Raw genomic sequence first — 15133 nt, 5'->3', positions numbered from 1 at the left:
CTTTTTAGGCATTTTCTTAGAAGTGAGGTAATTAAGAGGGGCTGCTATGGAGCCATAGTTCTTTATGAACCTCCTGTAATACCCAGTGAGGCCTAAGAAGGCTCTCACCTGGGTCTGACTTGTAGGGGGAACCCAATCTATGATAGTTTGGATTTTCCCCTGAAGTGGTGCAATCTGTTCTCCACCTACAAGGTGTCCCAGATAAACCACTTTCCCCTGCCCTATCTGGCACTTTGAAGCCTTGATAGTGAGGCCTGCCTTTTGCAGGGCCTCCAAAACTTTCCATAGGTGGACCAGGTGATCATCCCAGGTGGAGCTAAAGACAGCTATATCATCTAGATATGCTGCACTAAAAGCCTCCAACCCTTGCAGGACTGTATTCACCAACCTCTGAAAAGTGGCAGGTGCATTTTTCAAACCAAAGGGCATTACTGTGAATTGGTAGTGCCCTCCAATAGTAGAAAATGCAGTTTTTGCTTTAGTATCCTCTGATAACTTGATCTGCCAATACCCTGCAGTCAAATCAAAGGTGCTTAGATACTTGGCAGATGCCAGTGTATCTATGAGCTCATCTGCCCTGGGTATAGGGTGAGCATCAGTTTTAGTTACCTGGTTGAGACCTCTGTAATCTACACAAAACCTAATTTCTTTCTTTCCATCTTTGGAATAAGGCTTTGGTACAAGTACCACAGGAAAGGCCCATGGACTTTCAGAGTGCTCAATCACTCCCAGTTCAAGCATTTTCTGAACCTCTTGTTTTATGCAGTCTCTGGCATGGTCAGGCTGCCTATAGATCTTACTTTTGACAGGCATGCTGTCTCCAGTATCTATAGTGTGCTCACACCAAGAAGTGGTGCCTGGCACAGTAGAAAAGAGTTCAGAAAACTGCCCCAGGATATTTATGCAGTGGTCTTTCTGCTCAGCAGTAAGACAATCTGCCAAAACTACACCTTCCACTAGAGTATCTTGTTCTGGGGAAGAGAAGAGATCAGGGAGAGGGTCACTCTCTTCTTCCTGTCCTTCATCTGTTGCCTGCCATGAGCAGGGTGAGATCTGCCCTGTCATAGTAGGGCTTTAGGCAATTGACATGGAGTACCCTAAGGGGACTCCTGGCAGTGCCCAAGTCAACCAAGTAGGTGACTTCTCCCTTCTTTTCAACAATGATGTGGGGTCCACTCCACTTGTCTTGGAGTGCTCTTGGGGCCACAGGCTCCAAGACCCACACATTCTGTCCTGGTTGGTACTGAATCAGAACAGCCTTCTGGCCATGCCATTGCTTTTGGAGCTCTTGGCTGGCCTGAAGGTTTTTGCTGGCCTTTTTCATTTACTCAGCCATTCTGGATCTTAGGCCAAGTACATAGTCCACTATGTCTTGCTTAGGAGCTTTTAAAGGTTGTTCCCAACCCTCCTTTACAAGTGTTAGGGGACCTCTTACAGGGTGTCCAAATAGGAGTTCAAAGGGGCTGAAGCCCACTCCTTTTTGGGGTACCTCCCTGTAAGCAAAAAGGAGGCAAAGTAACAGGACATCCCATCTCCTCCTGAGTGTTTCAGGGAGTCCCATTATCATTCCTTTGAGAGTTTTGTTAAACCTCTCAACCAGTCCATTTGTTTGTGGATGATAAGGTGTGGTGAATTTGTATGTTACACCACATTCCTTCCACATGGCCTTTAAGTATGCAGACATAAAGTTGCTACCCCTGTCTGATACCACCTCTTTTGGGAAACCCACCCTGGAAAAGATTCCCAGGAGGGCCTTTGCCACTGCAGGTGCTGTAGTGGTCCTTAGAGGAATAGCTTCAGGATATCTTGTGGCATGGTCCACTACCACCAAGATAAACCTATTGCCTGAAGCAGTAGGAGGGTCAAGGGGGCCAACTATGTCAACCCCTACCCTTTCAAAGGGAACCCCAACCACAGGCAGTGGAATAAGGGGAGTTTTTTGGGTGCCACCAGTCTTGCCACTGGCTTGACAGGTGACACAGGACTTTCAAAAATCTTTTGTGTCCTCTGACATCCTAGGCCAATGAAACAGGGGGACAAGCCTTTCCCATGTTTTAATTTGCCCCAGATGTCCAGCCAAGGGAATGTCGTGGGCTAGAGTTAGGAGGAACTCTCTGTATTGCAGGGGAATGACCAATCTCCTGGCTGCTCCAGGTTTAGGGTCCCTTGCCTCTGTATACAAAAGGTTGTCCTCACAGTAAACTCTATGTGAGTCACTGACATCCCCATTTTGCTGTTTGACAGCTTGCTGTCTTAGACCCTCTAATGTGGGACAGGTTTGCTGTGCCACACTCAGCTCCTCCTTGGCAGGCCCCCCTCCACCCAAAAGCTCAGCAGTGTCTGCTTCCAGCTCCTCTGGTGAAGGTTCTGCACAGGGGGGAAATTCTTCTTCCTCAGAAGTTGAATCATCTGTAGAGGGAGGGATAGTAGGTAGGGATTTACCTTTACTAACCCTAGTTTTAGGGAGCACTTGGTCCATTGTTCCAGGATCCAAGTCACCCTGTCCTTTTTGCTTTTTGGCCTGAGCCCTGGTTAAAGCAAAAATATGCCCAGGAATGTCCAGCATTGCTGCATGAGCCTCCAACTCCACTTCTGCCGAAGCTGATGTCTCTAAATCATTCCCTAGTAGACAGTCTACAGGTAAATCTGAGGCAACCACAACTTTCTTTGGACCAGTAACCCCCCCCCCCCCAGTTGAGATTCACAACAGCCATGGGGTGGCTTAGAGTGTTGTTATGAGCATCAGTCACTTGGTACTGGTGACCAAGTAGGTGTTGTTCAGGGTGTACCAGTTTCTCTATTACCATGGTAACACTGGCACCTGTGTCCCTGTAGGCCTGAACCTCAACACCATTTATTAGGGGAAGTTGCTTGTACTTATCCATATTAAGGGGACAAGCAACCAAGGTGGCCAAATCAATGGCACCTTCAGAGACTAGCACAGCCTCCTTGGTCTCCCTAACAAGACCAACCCCAACTAACTTACCAAAAGTGAGCCCAGCTACTCCCTTGGATTGGCTATTAGTAGGTTTGCTCCCACCACCACTGCTATTACTAGGGGCACTAGGTGTAGCAGTAGGGGTTGTGGTAGTGGGAGGCTTGGTGCTTTTCTTTGGACAACTGGCATCAGTTGTCCAATGGCCTTTTACTTTACATAAATAGCACCATGGTTTCTTTACTTGATTAGAAGAGGATTTAGGCCCACCACCCCCACCAGAGTGTTTTTGTGAAGACTCATTTTTAGATTTGTCCCCACCCTTGTCTGAAGACTTACCATCCTTCTTCTTGCCATCCTTGTCACCCCCTGTATGAAGTTTTCAGTTCACTCTTGTTCTGACCGATTTGTCTGCCTTCTTTCCCAATTCTTGGGGAGAGGTCAGATCTGAGTCCACTAGATATTGGTGTAACAAATCAGACACACAGTTATTTAGAATATGCTCTCTCAAGATTAGATTGTACAGGCTTTCATAGTCAGAAACTTTACTGCCATGTAACCACCCCTCCAAGGCCTTCACTGAATAGTCAACAAAGTCTACCCAGTCTTGTGAGGACTCTTTTCTGGTTTCTCTGAACTTAATCCTGTATTGTTCAGTGGTTAAGCCAAATCCATCCAAGAGTGCATTCTTCAAAACTGTAAAATTATTGGCATCACTTTCTTTCACAATAAGGAGCCTATCCCTACCCTTTCCACTGAAAGATAGCCATAGGATAGCAGCCCACTGCTTTTGAGGGACCCCCTGTACAACACAGGCCCTCTCAAGTGCAGCAAACCACTTGTTAATGTCATCCCCCTCCTTGTAAGGGAGAACTATCTTATGCAGATTCCTAGAATCATGCTCTTTCACAGGATTACTATCTGTAATACTGCTGCTGCCACCATGGGGTCCAAACCCCAACTTCTGTCTTTCTTTTTCTAAGTCTAAAGATTCCCTGTCTAGAGCCAGCTGTTGCTGTTTAAGCTTCAGCCTGGTCTCTTCCACTCTCAATCTATTGAGTTCCCTTTCTAACATTCTGTCATCAGGGTGGGTGAGTTGGGCATGCTTTGACACAGAAGAATTATGTGAAAGAACAGAAGGAGACCTGTCCCTAACAGTTGGCACCCTAACAATCTGGCCTAAAGGAATGACATCCCTACTGTGATGAGAGCTCACATTAGTACCAGTTATGCTAGAAGGTCTGCTAAGGGGCAGGTTGGAAAGAATACCTTCTAACATTCTTGCTGGGGCTGCCCCAGAATCAGAGTGTGAACCATCTCCGAACCTCTCAACAGATGTGCCAGCTAAGGCCTTATCATTTTCAATGAGTATGTTAATCAACAATTCTCTAGAGGGATTCTTCCCTACCCCTAAACCTCTATCAATGGAGAGACTCCTCAAACTTTTCTAGCTAAGGTTATCATAAGCAGTGCTGGCCAGATCAAGAGTAGGACCTGTACCAGACATGACAGAAAAAGGTTTAAGGGACAGAAAAAGAAAGAAAAAGTTTCAGGACTTTTTAAGGAAACAGAAAAAAAACTTTTTCAATTGTTTAGAACTTTTTGAAAGTTTAGAGGTACTTTTCAGCACTTAGCAAATAGAGTAAGAGGAGAAAAGCAAAACTTTTTGGTTAGGTGTACATACACTGAACTTGTTTTGTATATTTTTCTCTTATGAAAAGTACAATATGACTAAGTGGTAAGCAGTTACAAGTACTTATCCCACCACTGCACAACCAATGTAGGAGGCTGGCCTGGCTTGTAGTGGGTACCAAGGGGTACTTACACTCTGTACCAGGTCCAGTTATCCCTTATTAGTGTAGAAGAGGTGTCTAGCAGATTAGGTTGATAGAAAAGGTAGCTAGCAGAGCAGCTTAGACTGAACTAGGAGACATGCAAAGCTCCTACTATACCACTGGTGTCATATGCACAATATCATAAGAAAACACAATACACAGATATACTAAAAATAAAGGTACTTTATTTTTATGACAATATGCCAAAAGTATCTCAGTGAGTACCCTCAGTATGAGGATGCACAAGATATATGTACACAATACCAAAATTGTGCAGTAATAGCAAAAGGAAGTAATGCAAGCAGTGAAAAGTTACAATGTATTGCAATAGGAGCACATAGGTATAGGGGCAACACAAACCATATACTCCAAAAGTGGAATGTGAATAACGTATGGACCCCAAACCTATGTGAGCTTGTAGAGGGTCGCTGGGACTGTAAGAAAACAGTGAGGGTTAGAAAAATAGCCCACCCCAAGACCCTGAAAGGTAGGTGTAAAGTGCACCTATATTCCCCAGAGAGCACAGAAGTCATGATAGGGGAATTCTGCAAGAAAGAACAACAGCAGCAATGCAACCAAAGTGGATTTCTGGATGAGAGTACCTGTGGAACAAGAGGACCAAGTCCAAGAGTCGTGACAAAGTCGAGATTGGGCAGATGCCCAGGAAATGCCAGCTGAGGGTGCAAAGAAGCTGCCACCGGATGGTAGAAGCTGTGGATTCTGCAAGAACGAAGAGGGCTAGAAACTTCCCCTTTGGAGGATGGATGTCCCACGTCATGTAGAAACTTGTAGAGGTGTTCCCACGCAGAAAGACTGCAAACAAGCCTTGCTAGCTGCAAGGGTCGCGGTTAAGGTTTTTGGATGCTGCTGTAGCCCAGGAGAGACCAGGATGTTGCCACTTGGGTGAGGGGACAGAGGGGGCGCCCAGCAAGACAAGAAGCCTTCTCAGAAGCAGGCAGCACCCGCAGAAGTGCCGGAACAGGCACTACGAATAAGAGTGAACCGGAGCTCACCCGAAGTCACAAAAGGAGATCCCACGATGCCGGAGGACAACTCAGGAGGTTGTGCACTGCAGGTTAGAGTGTCGGGGACCCAGGCTTGGCTGTGCAGAAAGGAAATCCTGGAAGAGTGCACAGGAGCCGGAGCAGCTGCAAATCATGTGGTACCCAGCAATGCCGTCTAGCGTGGGGAGGCAAGGACTTACCTCCACCAAACTTGGACTGAAGAGTCACTGGACTGTGGGAGTCACTTGGACAGAGTTGTTGAGTTCCAGGGACCACGCTCGTCGTGCTGAGAGGGGACCCAGAGGACCGGCGATGCAGTCTTTTGTTGCCTGCGGTTGCAGGGGGAAGATTCCGTCAACCCACAAGAGATTTCTTCGGAGCTTCTAGTGCAGAGAGGAGGCAGACTACCCCCCCAGCATGCACCACCAGGAAAACAGTCGAGAAGGCGGCAGGATCAGCGATACAAGGTTGCAGTAGTCGTCTTTGCTACTTTGTTGCGGTTTTGCAGGAGTCCTGAGCAGTCAGCGGTCGATTCCTTGGCAGAAGGTGAAGAGAGAGATGCAGAGGAACTCTGATGAGCTCTTGCATTTGTTATCTGAAGAATTTCCCAAAGCAGAGACCCTAAATAGCCAGAAAAGGAGGTTTGGCTACTTAGGAAGGAGGACAGGCTAGTAACACAGGAAAGAGGAGTCTCTGATGTCACCTGCTGGCACTGGCCACTCAGAGCAGTCCAGTGTGCCAGCAGCACCTCTGTTTCCAAGATGGCAGAGGTCTGGAGCACACTGGAGGAGCTCTGGGCACCTCCCCTGGGAGGTGCAGGTCAGGGGAGTGGTCACTCCCCTTTCCTTTGTCCAGTTTCGCACCAGAGCAGGGCTGGGGGATCCCTGAATCGGTGTAGACTGGCTTATGCAGAGATGGGCACCATCTGTGCCCATCAAAGCATTTCCAGAGGCTGTGGGAGGCTACTCCTCTCCAGCCCTGACACCTTTTTCCAAAGGGAGAGGGTGTAACACCCTCTCTCTGAGGAAGTCCTTTGTTCTGCCTTCCTGTGCCAAGCCTGGCTGGACCCCAGGAGGGCAGAAACCTGTCTGAGGGGTTGGCAGCAGCAGCAGCAGCTGCAGTGAAACCCTGGGAAAGGTAGTTTGGCAGTACCCGGGTCTGTGCTAGAGACCCGGGGGATCATGGAATTGTCTCCCCAATGCCAGGATGGCATTGGGGTGACAATTCCATGATCTTAGACATGTTACATGACCATGTTCGGAGTTACCATTGTGACGCTATACATAGGTAGTGACCTATGTATAGTGCACGCGTGTAATGGTGTCCCCGTACTCACAAAGTCCGGGGAATTTGCCCTGAACAATGTGGGGGCACCTTGGCTAGTGCCAGGGTGCCCACACACTAAGTAACTTAGCACCCAACCTTTACCAGGTAAAGGTTAGACATATAGGTGACTTATAAGTTACTTAAGTGCAGTGGTAAATGGCTGTGAAATAACGTGGACGTTATTTCACTCAGGCTGCAGTGGCAGGCCTGTGTAAGAATTGTCAGAGCTCCCAATGGGTGGCAAAAGAAATGCTGCAGCCCATAGGGATCTCCTGGAACCCCAATACCCTGGGTACCTCAGTACCATATACTAGGGAATTATAAGGGTGTTCCAGTATGCCAATATGAATTGGTGAAATTGATCACTAGCCTGTTAGTGACAATTTGGAAAGCAGAGAGAGCATAACCACTTAGGTTCTGGCTAGCAGAGCCTCAGTGAGACAGTTAGTCATCACACAGGGAACACATACAGGGCACACTTATGAGCACTGGGGCCCTGGCTGGCAGGGTCCCAGTGACACATACACTAAAACAACATATATGCAGTGAAATATGGGGGAACATGCCAGGCAAGATGGTACTTTCCTACATTAGGCAGATCACCAACTGTGCTATAGTAAGTCCATTATAATCTAATACTTCTGTCTAAGAAAATGAACCAGGACTACACCTCTCCAAATCTCTGATTAAAATTGATTACAATTTGCTGTGAAGTAAATCTTAGGACTGGGAGGAATCATGGAGATCCAACAACATGGAGTCATCAGTTAACTTCAGCAAAGTATATCTGCCTTTCTCGCCTTTGACCTTATTATTTATCCTTGTCTTCCTTCAGAATTTAGCATATGTGTCCTCCTCCATACTTCTCTGTAGACAACATTTGCAGGTCTCAGCCGTTATTCCCTAAGATTTTCCTCCTCCTGATCAGAGGCGTAGTTTCGGGGGGGTGGGGGGGTGTTTGGGGTGTTAAACTCCTTGTAATAAATGTATTTCCTGTAAGTTAGCTGGGTGCGGGTGCTTTCATTTGGGTATGGTAAGGTCGGATTTCACAATGAAGTTTTACAAACGCACAGACAAAAACACACTCACACACACTCCCTCTTTGCTTTGAAATTCATAAAAAATGCTGGTTATTTTACAAAATATTGTGTTTTCTCTCTTTTAGTACCCCTACCAATCTGCAATCATCTCCCTTTCCACTGCCCCTTCTGCTCCTCTCATGTGCCCTACTTGTCATTTAATGCATTTTTATCATTATACGCCAGGGCGATTGCTGGAAAATCTGTACCCCCTCCAATCTTAAAGTCCAAGCCACGCCCCTGCTCGTGTTTCACAGCTTTCTCTTTGATATCTCTTGCCTGACCTCTGCTGGTTACTTTCCTCCAGGCCTCCCTCCCATATCCTTGCCAATTGTCTCCATGCCACTGTCCCCAGGTAGGGCGCTGTTGAGAAGTCACACACGGCAACAGTCCATGGAATATATGTAGATTTTATTAAGCACCAGCCAGAGTGTGCGCATCCCCAGTATCCAACTGACGAGCGATGGAAATTCCATGCTCAAAAGAACACAGAAGGAACAGGATACAACCTATTCATTCATAAAGGTATAGCAGGTGTCCGTTGGTCATTGCAGAGAGCACTGGTAGATTGCTCTGATAGCAGGTCATCATGTTTCTAGACCTGTGTTTTCACGTAGTAAAGTAATGCATTCTGGTAGTTGTTTGCTTCAGTTGAACCAATTGTACGAATCCATCTGATAAGTAAATACAAATCTGTAACTAAAAAACCCAGGACTTGACACATGGTGTTCTGCCAAGTACAGAGAGACCTAGCAACCCTTGTAGAGCCTGAAATTGATAAATGACTAGAATGCCATAGTATGACAGAGCGCTGAGATTTTGTGAGCTGTTAATTTACAATTAGACTGCTAGGACCATGAGTCTGCCACGAGCTGCCTCTATGTACAGCCTCTGCTGCTCGGAATGTAACAGATTTAGTCAGTGATATCTGTAGGGGACGGTGACATTGATGAATATATCGTTATCCTATATCTAGATATAACACGTCGATGTAATTCTGCAAGTAAACAGGAAAACGGAAGCAGGAAGTCCCCCAGTGACACGGTCGTGTGCCTAACGCAGGTGTGTGTACTACTAAACAGACCAGTTCAGAACAGGGCATTTCCTGTTTCTTTCCACACAAAAAAAAGAAAATATTTCAAATACAGGATTGTGAATTCATCATTTTCTCTTGTGAAGTTGTCTGTAACTCAGTGCTCCCATCTCGTCCCTATCTCTAGGCTCGGTGGTTGCAACTCCCCGCATGCATGCACCCTCATCATTCTTGTAGATTATGTTTAACATAAAGTGGAGGAGATAAGTGCATCCCGTGACAGTCCTTGACCTAACACCCAGCCTGGACTACAGGCACTTTCTCTTTTCAGTACCTCCATCATCGGGTATACATTCTATCGAGTTATTGGCAATAAACGAACACACTGCGTTGAACAGCAGTAGCCCCTGTTTAGACCCTTAAAAGATCCCTGTAGATCAAAACTGATGAAGGTTCTCATAGAAAACAAATTTGCACAAGTTAAAATAATGGTCAATGTGTGACTCTGTGCACTGTAATGTTAGTGCTTATAAGGCCTGCACAGTGCCAATCATTCACCAAACTTTCATCCATTCTTTTAATCCGCAGCCCCTGCCAAATTCCTGAACAATGTTGCAGTGGAAAGGGTTAACGGATTTCATTAAGGCCAATCAACAGTTCTATTATTTCCAGACGGAGCCTCTCTGGAAAAAAATGGAAGGATTCACTCCTCATAACCCTACAAGATGAACTGGCTGCGGGCGTTTGTAGCGGAATGCTGATATCACTTGGCATGTCCACTGTCCCAGACACTAAGGACCATTTTATAATGCTTTACAATTCCATCTTCGTCTGTTGCATGCTGGGATCGGTGGATGTGGCTGGAGCTGGGTGAAGGTATTTTTCCTTACAGGTTGTAAGCAGGCACCTATGGTGGTGCCCTTTCAGTTGTGGGCACCGCAGAGCTCCTCTCTGTATCCAATCTTCTATGTTCACTCTCGGGCAGCACTAATGACATTTTCTTACGTTTTTCTCAGTACAGTAATGCCTGTGACACAAAAAGTAATTCTGGACTTGATGGTGATATAAAACATTACGAAGCTTAGAATTGTTTTTAGGTGAGGGGAAACTTTTCAACCATAAACAATACAATAGCCCTCTCTCAGTGAATATTTTTTTTAATTGACATTCGTCAAACTAACAGTCTCTTTAGGTTTCTCTTGCCTAAAAATCCTCAAAAGAATGACATAATTCCTCTATTCGTTTGAGAAAATTCTAATCATAAAACTATTCCTAGCCTCTAGGGACTGATCAGTGGAGCCAGTCTTCACTGTTGAGGCCTGAATATCAGATTAAGCCCTTCTGAATAACTAGATTGCAGCAGCCTGGTTAACTGTGGGAGCTAAGTGTATAAAACCTCATCTCGCCGACCTTGTAGTCCTCAAGGCCTCCGAGTCCGAGATGTACATACTTAAAGTCTATTGCTCGAGTCCTTCTTTCATAAACTCAGAGCATGTGTGGGTACTGTGGCAAGCATCAGAGACATTCGTTTTGGTTCCCCACTGCTACAGGGATTTTATGGGAGGCAGGTCCTTTCCATCTAAACAACCAAACTATCAAACCAAACGTTGAGGGTCACACTGGAAGCACATTATCATTCGGCAGTTCAGAGGACAAGAAAGACATTAGTGTTTACTTAGTGAGGCTATGTTAGTATATCTGGAAGTAAGGTTCCATTGATAGGCCAAGAGGCCACCATGTGGTTACCAAGTAATAAACATTGCTTTAAAGAACAGATTTGAAATGGGGTGGCTAATCTTTCATCCTTCTGAGATAGATGAAAGGAATACCATTGATTTGGGGAGAAAGAAGATTGATTCAGCGCCTTGAGGCAATATAAAGTATGGCATGAGTTAGACTTTTGGTGCAAGTTAAAGAGAGAGAACGAATGTATAGCTGTTCTCACCACTCCAAGAAAGTCTGGTGAGGGAAGTTAGCTTACTTTTTACTAAACTGAAATTCTGAAAGAAGCCTGATCTTCTTAGACTTAATATGCATGTCTACACTAGGAAGCAGCTATCTAGGAGGAGATGGCTATAGGTGTGGGCTTAGTTTCAGCTGGTGCAAACACAGCCAAAAGCTTGCCCTTTTTCTTGCATCATGGAATGAGCCTGCTTACCTGTGACAGCGTGGCTGCGTTTTCTACCTCCTTAATGGTTCAAGTCCTCACATCCAAGATGGCAATCATACATTTACAATACCAGCTGTACACACTATACAGCACTGCAACATGTCAGTGTTATAAATCCATTCATTTAGAAGCCAAGGCTACAGTTATTTTGTTTGGATGTTCACTTTTTCTAGAGTCAACCTTCTACGCCCACCTTGTCCACAATGTTTTAAATCTCAAAATGTACTCTACACTACCAAATTATGCATCCATGTGCCACCTTATACATCTTAACTTCCCACAAAGTAACCTAGTCATATTCTGAAGAACACCCCAACTTCCTCATGCTCTCAACAATGGGAAACGCATACCTTAGTACCTTGTGGCCCACTCTGGCTGTCTGCTGTTAAAGTAGGTTTCCTTTTAGTAGTGTTCTTTATTGTTTAATTGAGTAACAACAGTATGGCACTGAGCGCACACATGTGCGTGTGTTTGTGTCTCTCTCTCTCTCACTCTCTCTCTCACTCTCTCTCTCTCTCTCTCTCTCTCAATATATATATATATATATATATATATATATATACATATATATATGTATATATATATACATATATATATATATATATACACACACACACACTAGGGGTGTGTGAGTTGCATATATTTCCTTTTGCGTGATTCTGCAAAATTATGCAAAATGCTAATCTGCCATTCAGCGCTATATTTTAACAAGTGTAACAACAAATGACGTAAATTACGCAAGATTATGCAGCTGTAAAGTACAGAGTGTAATATGCTATATATTGCCAGCAGCAATGGCAATAAGTACCAGCCTAGCATATTATACTCTGCACATCTGAGTATATCGATCATGCCATGCATGGTATGTTCTCATTTGTACTTCGTTCAACAAAATATAGTTGCCTAAAACTAGGATGCAAGGGGTGACATGTGTGTAGTAAGGTGAAATCATACTTAGAGGCAGTTGATTGTTAGGAGAACAGTTTTTTTAATTTGCATAAAACAGTGGAAGGTGGCTCGACCAAGCAATTGTTACTTTTTTCAGTTTGTTCAACTTGAATTTTAAGACTAAACTTGTAGGCACCTTCCGCCCCCCTACGTCGCTTGCATCGACCTTTCTGGATGGAATAGATAGAAACGGTCCTGGTGGAAATGTGCGCTGCCATCGTCACCACCTGGGTAGAAAGATGCCATTAGCATCTACTGACAAACGCAGAGGACATTGGCACCGGTCAGCCGGCCGGCTGTCGGTGCAAATGTTAGTCCAAAATTAGACCAGAATAATGTACGCAAATGCTGCTACAAAATCTGTATAACCGAGCAGTAAATCGCAGAGCGCTTTCCTGTAAGCTCAGGGCATCTCCTCACGCTTCATTACACAGACCAATGTTCAAAAGTCACAATTCCTTCGTAGCATCAGCAAGCGCAAGTGCAACCTCAAAGCGCATCAACTGTAAGACTAACTGAGAATGTCAGCTTCAGATTTACCAGGTGATTATATCTTTTCATTTTGTTTAAGACATTTTAAAATATCTACTGGAATCTGCCTCTAAAAGCGAACACATATGGCAGTGAAGATGCATCAACAGTATTGCATCGAAACTGCCCACACAACAGTGTGAGCTTGTGCCCTCTTCCAGCACTAGATGCAAGCCCCGGTTTGAGACATGCAGCGGAAATGTTCTCTGCAGATTTCAAACACACTTTGCACAACTGCACATGCAGCATGTCACACGCAGCTTCAGCGATGACACTTAATAATGTAACATCACTTGTTTAAATGCCCCCTCACCGGTGCTCCATGGCGTCGCTTGGCAGGGCTAGCATCGGGGGACTGGTCCAGGCAGGCTCTGTGCTCCCGAGTGCAGCCGGGCGCGGACCACCGGACACCGGCTCCCAGCGCAGCAGCGTGAGGGCGGCCAGGTGGAAAGGACGGCCTCGCAAACACAGTGTGTCAGCTGAAGTCGCGGGGGCGGGTCTAACGGGACGGTGCCAGCCAATGAGCAGCCCCCGCCAGGCCGCTTGTTTAGGAGATTGAGTTTCATTCTTGGGAGATGGGGCTGCGTGTGGTGGGGACAGGAAGCAGCGAGCAGGGGGTGAATGAAAACTAAAGCCAGCAAGACACGCAAGTGCCAGGCTGTACCGACTGCTCAGAGAAACAAGCGGACTGACAGGGAGAGCATCTCAGCAGCAGACCTTACCAGGGGCCGTTTAGTTTACATGGACAATTGCTTTGATAGCTGCTAAGTCTCATTGCAACCAGAGACCTGTACTCGGGACTAGAATTCCAAATAGCAGCCAGTGCATTAACGATGCACGGCCGAGCACCACAGTCTGGGGTTGGCAGGGTAGTCTAATGCCAGCTCACCACATCTGTGTACATGTATCCATGTGTGATACGAATCTGTAAACGTTATGGATACATCTTGTGATTTTTTTAACATGGTTCATCATAGAATGTGTATACGTTACAATCCTGTTGCTTGTATTCACACGTGGGACATCTAGTCTATTTTAACACGTGGAAGCTTTGGTATTAGTACCTCACATTATAGCACTGCACTGAGAAGTACTTATTAAAAGTGACAGTTTTTAAACATGAACTTTGAACCATTCCTACCTCCCACCCCTCTGGCGACAGTGCCATTAGTGAACTAAGAGGCAAGGCAGTTGTCATGTGAACCTTGCATGTGGCCCAAATTGTAATAGACAGAGCATTATTGTTTATTAAATCAAACACAATAGGTTCTTTGTACAGTTGGTATGTTGAACTCACGCATTTGAAGGTGCCTTCATATGCGATAGTGGAAAAAAGAAGAATCAGTTACATAAAATATTTCTGTAAGAGCACAAAATTTGCTTAATAGCGACTCCACGGTTGATCCAGGTTTTCTGGTTTCAGTTTATGCAAATCAGCCACTAAATGGGTATCCATTTGTCTCTCATTTTTATCTCTGAAGTTAATGATTTGTTTTTATCTCTGTGCATGAGGGTAGAGCAAGGATGGCAGGCAGAAGCCATATGAAAGCTCAGCTCGTTATGAGCTCACGATTCCAAGGGGACCTCGAGCTGAGCCAGGGCCAGGCTTCAGTCTTGAGCCTGGCTCGAGATTTCAGCGTCTCGCCCAGCTCTACTTAGCCATCGGTATGGTGTGGTACTGGAATTAGCAATTGCTGTGACAACTGAAACAATCTTTGATGGAGCTATTGACAAACGCGCCACCTGTCAAATTCAAATTAAAATGTATTTTTTATTGCTTGTCCACAATGCCCCCTGACAGGATGAACTAATATCCTGCCACTCACTTTCTTGATTGATATGAGGGGCAACAGGTTGTTACTATTAAGGGGGCTTGAAGTTTACACAGGGCCATGATGAAGAGGGCACATAAAATAATGCCACCACTTTTTGTTAGCTACAATTTGAAGGTGCTCCTGACAGGAGAGAAGAACGTTCTGTAGCATGGAATGGTATTTATAAAGCACTTAAGACCCTGGGCGAGGCATCAAAGCACTTTGTGAATGGTTAACATGATACTTTGTGGGGGTGCGTCACATGAAAGAAGGCCCTATTGCTTTTAGCTGTTGAAATGACTCCTCTTCTAAGCATCTGGTTAATGCTCAAAAATGGAATAACTGCCACCTTCACCAGGTGATTTACTGAATTTCAAATCTAATGAGATATTCAATGTGAATGTTCATATGTCCCGGGGCTCTCGTTGATTCGATCTGCAGTTTTAGACTTTTTACAG

At 45.3% G+C, this 15133-nt stretch overlaps 1 protein-coding gene across 1 annotated transcript in view; it reads right to left on the bottom strand.

Moving 5' to 3' along the window:
• The window catches only part of TRIM2 (tripartite motif containing 2), a 299587-nt gene extending 286271 nt beyond the window's left edge, over positions 1-13316 (bottom strand). Inside the window, exon 1 of the mRNA XM_069242786.1 lies at positions 13175-13316. The gene's annotated coding sequence lies outside the window, so the exon portion shown is untranslated. The remainder of the gene's footprint in view (positions 1-13174) is intronic.
• Between the last annotated feature and the right edge of the window lie 1817 nt (positions 13317-15133).

This window comes from Pleurodeles waltl, chromosome 1_2, assembly GCF_031143425.1.
Source record: "Pleurodeles waltl isolate 20211129_DDA chromosome 1_2, aPleWal1.hap1.20221129, whole genome shotgun sequence".
Taxonomy (NCBI): domain Eukaryota; kingdom Metazoa; phylum Chordata; class Amphibia; order Caudata; family Salamandridae; genus Pleurodeles; species Pleurodeles waltl.
This window is presented reverse-complemented; position numbering and strand designations above follow the sequence as displayed.